This window comes from Mixophyes fleayi, chromosome 7 (assembly GCF_038048845.1).
Source record: "Mixophyes fleayi isolate aMixFle1 chromosome 7, aMixFle1.hap1, whole genome shotgun sequence".
Taxonomy (NCBI): Eukaryota; Metazoa; Chordata; class Amphibia; order Anura; family Limnodynastidae; genus Mixophyes; species Mixophyes fleayi.
In genome coordinates, this window is record NC_134408.1 from 3,941,321 (window position 1) to 3,949,889 (window position 8,569).

Genomic DNA, 8,569 nt, shown 5'->3' on the forward strand with positions numbered 1-8,569 from the left:
TCTAGCACTTCATCCGGGCCCAGGTTAAGATAATTATGTTTGCTGTAGTCAGGCTAAGAGAGATCTAGCTGGGGGGGGAACTTGCATATATATATAGTTTCAGTATAGAAAAACCTACTCATGATGTCAATATATACACCAGCATCACGTCTAGGGTCTTCATTGGCTCAGGGTTTAATGATGTTCCAGTTGTCTGCTGGTCATAGGTTAATTCATGGATTCCATTGATAAGGTTTGACCACCTCACCCCCAACTGCTGAACACATGTGATGCCTAAGGAAACTGACCTAAACCAGTTTCCAATGTCATTTTGATCATTAATCTTTTAACTTCCATAGCTATTGATCACAGGAAGAAATTGAAAAGCCGAAAGTAGTGGATTCCAAATGGTAATGTGCAGGTCAAATGACACTAATCATGATACATTTCCTATATCCTAAGCCTTAGATACCTTTAATATATTATCATTTATGTATAAACAATCTCTTATACATTTTACTAATAAATAAATGTGGATTGGAACCTTAATAAATGTGTATTATTTATGAGTATAACCTATTCACGCATTTAAGTACAAGTGGATCTTAATAAATATTTACATTTGAATATGTGTATAAGTACACTCTGCTTATATGTACTTGTTGTATGCAGACGGACAGACCACAGTGATGGACAGGCACATGCATATGTGCAATATAAAGTCCCATCAGAATGCACATAAAAATATTTATTAAATACATTAATGGAAAAAGGGATTTATGGTCATGTTGTCAAGAGAAGTCGAAATATCACTTAGGTAACTTGTATTGCTGGGTGGGAATATTATTAACTCTGTTTTTGAAAGATTGACTTTGAGTTGGCTAGAGGACATCCAAGGTGAAATGGCAGAAAGACAGTCAGTTACACGGGACAACACAGATGGCGAGAGATCAGGAAAGGACAGATAAATTTGGGTATTATCCACATAGAGATGATACTGAAATCCAATGGAGTTTATTAGATTTCCAAGAGAAGTGGTGTAGATAGAAAACAGCAGAGGACCTAGTAATGAACCTTGTAGTACTCCTGATAAAAGAAGCAGAGAAATTAAGAGCGATTAGAAAAGTATGATGAGAACCAGGATAGGACAGTGATTTGAAGATCTAGGAATTATAGCGTTTGTATGAGAAGAGAGTGGTCAACAGTGTCGAATGCAGCAGAGAGATCCAGGAGAATTAGAAGAGTCAATCGCCTTTGCCTTTAGCAGTGGTCAAATCAATGACAACCTTAGTCAATACAGTCTCTGTGAAGTGTTGAGAGTGAAAACCTGATTGAAATTTAATCTGTGCAATTTAGTTTTACACATTTAAGGACACTATTAAGATGTGTACACGTTGTGGCTACCATTTAAATAGATTTTAATTGTACAATAAAACAACACCAGATCTGGTGTACTAGAATTTGTGTCCATTATTTGCTGAGAATTCACTCCAGCAGAGGGATAAACTCTCTTTCATTACTGTGTATGAGATGTTGGGAACCCTAATGTGTGTATCCTCCAATCCAATCAGTCCAGTGCACCTTATGTGCAAACATTTTGAAATGCCCTTTATGTACAGAGGATTATGTTATATCCATTTGCTTGATGTTAACCATTCCACAATAATTGTTACACAGAATGAATAGAGCAATCTCCCAATGCAGTGTTAATGACAACTATCATAAAATAAGTTATAGTATGTTACACAATAACTGATAGCACATTTGGAACTAGATACAACTTAATATTTTAATTTACCACTTTGGGAAAAAAAATCTCAAAAGTGTAATAAACCACAGCAAATAAACAGCATTTAAATTCAACTAATCTGTTGCAATAAGTGATCATATCTGACCGGTGGGTTTGGACTCCCGTATTTGCTGTTAATAAATGACTCCCTTACAGAACAGGGAACCGCACTTAAACAATTGTAAAAGAAACAAAACTATTTTTATTTATCACATTAAAATGTTTGCTAAAAGAATTAGGGATTTAATTCTCTCTTATGGAACTATTGTGAGAGACATACCATTCTTCAATATACATTCTCTTCCAACAATATCCGTTAAGGTTTTATTTGTGGTTAGATATTTCAGTGAATGTAACATCGCTGAAAATTCATTCATAAATCTTAACACTGTCTCCAGAGAGAAGACTATTAGATTAGCTAGATGTGTAGGTTCTGCTTCCCATACCTCAGATATATTAATGTATTTTTAATAATTGATTTGAACATGAGTGTCTTTAATAAATACGTTTTTTATATCTACTTATCACCTGTTTAATGTTAGAATCTGCTTATATATAATTTATTGATGACTTACATTAAATAGTTGTAGCTCGTTAAACAACTTCATATCATACTGACCTCTTTCAGTACAATATTATCTTTTATGGTGTGGCCCCTCAGCTCAGTTTAGATGATTAATCATATGTGTATCACATTTTAAGTTTACTTTTAATTACATATATGTTTTAGGCACTGTTAATTATAATCATTTGTGATAAATATTGGTAATATACTTTTTATTTGTATTATAAGGGTCACTATGATTCTGAAAGAGGGATATTTAAGTGTCACATAAGTTATATGATCGCTATATTCACAATTTATGAATTCCTCAAACCACATACCAATTTAATCTCATATAAGGGTTGTGATATTGTTCGTTTGTTAGATGAAACATTCACAATAAACCATATTTCCTCCACCACCTCTTGCTAGGTATGTGTACCCACATTTATTTATATTCACACCCACTCAATATAATATAATATTATCATTATTATATAAATTATAATTATTAATATACACCATGTGTAGTGTAAGCAATATATTATTAGTGTAATGGACATTTTGTTGGCCTACTGTTCCCATATATAATTATATATTTGTAATGTATATAATTTTAATTAGTATGACTTTCTAAACAGTATACATAGTTAATGCCAATATATTATAGTATTTGTTTAGTAAATATGATTTTTGTTATAGTGATAAATTGTTAGAATGTTTTTGGGAAGCTTTATTTATAGATATAAAAATTGCATATATATCATAGGCTCTATTGTAGACTAATTGTAAATATTTATTTATATAATATGCATATTAAAACCTTTTCTGTGATATAATATTATATTGTAGTATTTTGTTCGACAATATATTGTACAGGGTGATTCAAAAGTCGCAGTACACCCTTTTATTTCAAAAACTCTACAGGAATTGGGCTGATTGGCCGATTTCAAGATGGCGCCCATGTTTGGTACATACTATAAAAGATAGACCACGTCACCCATACCTTACTGGAGTATTCAGGTTTCCCAATTTCCTGTAGAGTTTTTGAAATAAAAGGGTGTACTGCGACTTTTGAATCACCCTGTATATTGCATATTGTAATGTATTACAAGTTATTCAGTGTTTTATTTTTATTTCTATTAAATTATTGACATTTAGTGACTATATGCAGCTTAATTATTCTTCCCACTCTAGTTTGATTGTCAGTTTGTGTCAATACAAACCAGCTCACTACACATTAAGACTCCGTGACGGAGTCCTGAGTGACACAATTTGTGGAGTGCAGCTTGACTTGCTTAGACTGGGGTACCGGGGTACAGGACCAGGTTACTGAAGCAACCTAGAATGAAGCCAACAACCATAATGCTTCTTACCCTATCTGCTTGAGAAGTATGATGAGAGTCTTCATGACCAGGGAATTAGATAACCACTTTTACTACATACTACCTATTCCTTTTTAACTTCATTAATATTCTATTAAAAGTCATTTCTACAAGGTTTAGTGCACACTATATATAATCAATCTGGCATCTAATAAACTTAGTGAATCATATCCCAGTTTACTTTGAAAAAGGTTTACCTTTTGCCTCCACTAATGAGCTACATTTGGACCTTATTAAATTTGCTGAAAAATTTACATTAAGAAGGTATTTTTAGCACAGACATTAACAGCACCAGCCCATTATGCAGATGATATGAGCACAATCATAAATTATAGTAATTATGTCTAGAAAAAAAGTGTGAAACACTGCCGTTCATTTTACAGTGTATAACTAACTGCCATAAATTCATTAAATATCAATACAGGAGCTGCAAAAAAGAAATAAATATGAATTTGTTGTGGGAGAGTATTTTGGATGTAAGAGTATGTCTTTATAACCAGACCTACATATGTGAAAGTAATATTAAAGTGTAAGTGTGGTGATACTTGATTCTTGTGTCTGTAAGAAATGATATTGTCACCTAAAGGATTTTATTATTAATTGGATATGTTATTTCAAGCTTGCAAAATAGAGAATAGGCCTATTTTATGGATTACGGTTAAGCTCAACTCTTAATATATGACTTTTCTTATTGCCATGAAAAAACAAAACTCTACTGATAAGAAAGGCCAATCTTTCAATATCTCAATCTATAAACATGGATGTGACGATTATGTAGTATATCTAATGATTGATTGTTATTTACTGTTAAATTCATGTATGACTATGTATATTTTATGTTACCTCTCAAAGCATGCTTTGCTGACTGACCTAGGTGACCTGTGAAATTAAGAGTTTTTTGAAACTAGCCAGATAGATAAGAATCTCGGGGAAGTTTGAAGTCCCAAAGTTGTAAACCATCTAGCCACTCAAGCAGAGCAGAGGTGAAAGATTCTCTAAGGTGCCTAAACATTTATCTTAGTGATAGATAGTTTACTTTGGAAAGCGCTGTGTCATTTTTTGGGAATCAATCTGACTTAATTGAAAGTGAAATTCCATAGGTGGGGGTGAAGAGCCAACAAGAAATGTTTATAAAATCCCTTGTTTTAGACATTACAGTGTTCATTTCTTTGAGGGGGTTTATCACGACTAAAATGTGCCATTCTTCTCAATGTGTACTACTCACACGCCAATTCCTGAACTTGTAAGTAGGGATTTTATTTCATATTTTTTTCTGAAACTCTTCTGTGCAACATATTGCATGTCTTTATTATTATTTTTTGTAAATAAGCTTTGGAAACATTTTTCAGAATAAATAAATTTAATATAGAGTGTTTTCCTTGATTCTTTGTGAACTTACGAAGCCCAGTGAGGCTCATGCTACATGTGTATGTGATTTAAGTGTGAAACATTAGTAAGTGGTTCTGGTAAACGTAAGGACACCATAATAAATCCTTCATGGTGGCAGCAAAGGTGTATTCATTGCTAAGTAACTAAGGTGACATCAGTCACGGCCAGTTGTTTAGATTACTGTATCTGAGACAGGCTGGGAGGTTCCTGACAATGGGTAATTTCAAGGGGTTGTCCTGTAACTTGCATGGTGAATGTATCCTGGTGTAAATTCTCTCTCTGATATGTACCTGATTATTAAATAAACCTGACTCCTGTTATTCTCAGTTTACAGAAGTCTCCAGATCTTGATTTCTTCCACAGGGGCCCAGCCGCCAAACAAATTGTAAAAGTGTTTTACTTTTTTTATATATAATGATTTTAATGTTTGAAAACATTTTAATGACAAACTTTTAGTGAATAATACTTGATTATGGCAGAAAAACTTTGGTTTTGATACAGTAACAGCAAAATATCAATTATTAATTTAGTCAATGTGTCCGCCCAGTAAATTTATTTCACCAACTCACTTATCATACTGAAAGGATAATAGCAACACATCAAATATAACTGTTTTCAGGGCAAGTCCAGAAAATGTATGTTTCAATGTTATTCTTAAACTTTTCAGTATCCATGTGTGTCTGTCTCTGTCTGTGGATTCTGTTTGTGTCTGTGAATTAGCATGAAAGCATTCATGAACAATCTCAAAGTCCTTGTACTATGGTGCCTGAAGATTATAGAAGTGTAAACTCCTGATATCTTAAAATAGATACCACACAGAAAAGTAGGTTTATGGATCTTAGTAGTCATCAGTGAAACTATAGCTGTTCAATTAGCAGTGTTCGAAGACTGTGAGTTTATGGGGACACTTGGATTATATAATACAAAAGCTGTTAAAAAAGAAATCTTCAGATAAAAGAAATAATTGAAAATATGAATTGCACTCATTTTATGATATGCGATGTGCAGCACGGTGGCTTAGTGGTTAGCACCTCTGCCTCACAGCGCTGGGTTCATGAGTTCAATTCCTGACCATGGCCTTATCTGTGTGGAGTTTGTATGTTCTTCCCTTGTTTGTGTGGGTTTCCTCCGGGTGCTCCGGCTTTTTCCAAATACATACTAGTAGGTTAATTGGCTGCTATCAAAATTAACTCTAGACTCTCTATCTTTCTCTGTGTGTGTGTGTGTGTGTGTGTGTGTGTGTGTGTGTGTGTGTGTGTGTATGTTAGGGAATTTAGACTGTAAGCTCCAATGGGACAGGGACTGATGTGAGTGAGATCTCTGTGTAAAATTAATGGTGCTATATAAATAGATGATGATGAGATCTTCTTTTATAGATTAAAATATCTACAGCTGCCCACATACATTAATGCTAATTTTACTGAATTTATTATATAAGTTGCAAATATTACAAAGATGCCTCTTCCATGAGGAGAGAATTATGTGTCACATTTACTTTTAGAAAGCAGAAAGTTGTTTTAAACAATTCATGACTGACAACTAATCCATCAAGTCAATTGATTAGTTTATAGTGATTTGCTTTTATTTCAAACAAAATACACAACACGTTCATCTTTAATTACACCTATATACCATTTTAATGAATTTACTTGGAATTACTTCAGCTAATTCTTTATTTTAGGCCAATTGTGCTTTAAAGGAGCATTAAGTAATGTGGTAAACATGGAGGACGAGTGTGTTTGTGGATATGATTGAGGAACTTATAAAATATGAAGCTTTGAAAAAGTTTTGATAGAAAGATAGTCTGTGTGTAAAATAGCAATTTACACCGATCCGGGATTTAATGCCACAATGGATTACTAAGTAATGATCACAAACTTCTAGGAAAAGTAATAAAAATGTTCAAGACATAGGTTAAGTAATAAACATAAACTCTAACCCTGAAGTGATGTTCAATATGCAAATAACTAAAGTTTCTGTTACAAAGGACAAAAGTACAAAGTAACCCAAGAGATAAACATGATGACACATGAGATGGTAATTAGAAACATATAGGGCCTGATTCATCAACGTTTGCATACACCTATTCACGCATTCAAGTACAAGTGGATCTTAATAAACATTTCCATTTGAATATGTATAAGTACACTCTGCTTATACGGCACTTGTATGCAGACGGACAGACCACAGTGACGGACAGGCATATGTGCAATATAAAGTACCATCAGAATGCTCATAAAAAATATATATTAAATACATTAATGTAAAAAGGGAACAATCCTAGACCTGTATCTAGGAGAATTTTTGGGCATTTTAACGGGTGATATAAATATTAATAATCATAAGAAGAGGATATTATAAATAATCTATTACAATGTCTCTATAGGTCAGGGGGTGGATACCAAAACTCTTATTTTATATAGTAAGGATAATGAAGGCAATGAAATAACAAAATAGGCAGAAAAAAATAGCTGCCCTCTTTTGGATTAGTGTGTACCAATCCAATAACAGAGAAAAACAAAACTTTAAAGGAAATGAGGGCGCTTATTTTCTTGTCCATACTTCACACCAGCCAAACACAATGTAATAAAAACAACCTCATTAAATTAATATAAAACATGAGAAACCATCATTATAATAAAATATAAAATTCCACCGTGTATAGCAAAACAGCACTATTTCTATTAAAAATCTCACTCCAATTTTGTAGTGATCCTTATTGGTTAAACAAAGGATACGGGAATGTCCAGTTGAAATAACTCTTAAGAATAAACCAGTATAAATCCCACTACTGACTGATTGCAGACTGTATGATTGGTGTCCTTCAAACACTGTTCCCAAGAAATGCTCTAATCCTCTTAATGTGTGTCCAGCTGACAGATTGAATTAAGGGCACTATAGCAGCTTAAACAAGAGACTAATTTGTAGTGTAAAAGTTTGTGGTGTTCATGGAGGGCCACATCTCACACATGCAGCACTCCGATGCCAGTTTGTATAACAGATTACCTGTATTTATTTTCTTTAAATAAATTTATACCATAAGTTATTTATAAGTGATCCAGTCACACTTCTCCCCCCTTGTCCATGCGGGCAACCAGAGTGCCATGTCCCAATGATTTGGCTCCTGGTACTGCAGTTCTTACCGGGGGTGACCCAGGGGATCTGGCTCTTCCAGCCAAGACAGTCCATCCGCATTGCTGTGAGCCTTTCCTTGCTTGTGAATTATGTGAAAGTCATAAATTTGAAAGGCAAGGTTCCAGCGCAACAAATGGCCAATTTCCTCTGAGGTGTGTTGTAGCCACGTTAAAGAATTATGATCAGTCATCACAGTAAATTGTCATCCATACAAATAAGGTTACATTTTTTTCACTGCCCAAACAATGGCCAAACATTCCTTCTCAATTGTGGAATACCCCACCTCCCGGTTTAACAGTTTTCTGCTCAAATAGGCCACAGGGTGCCCCTGCCCATCAGGCCCCACCT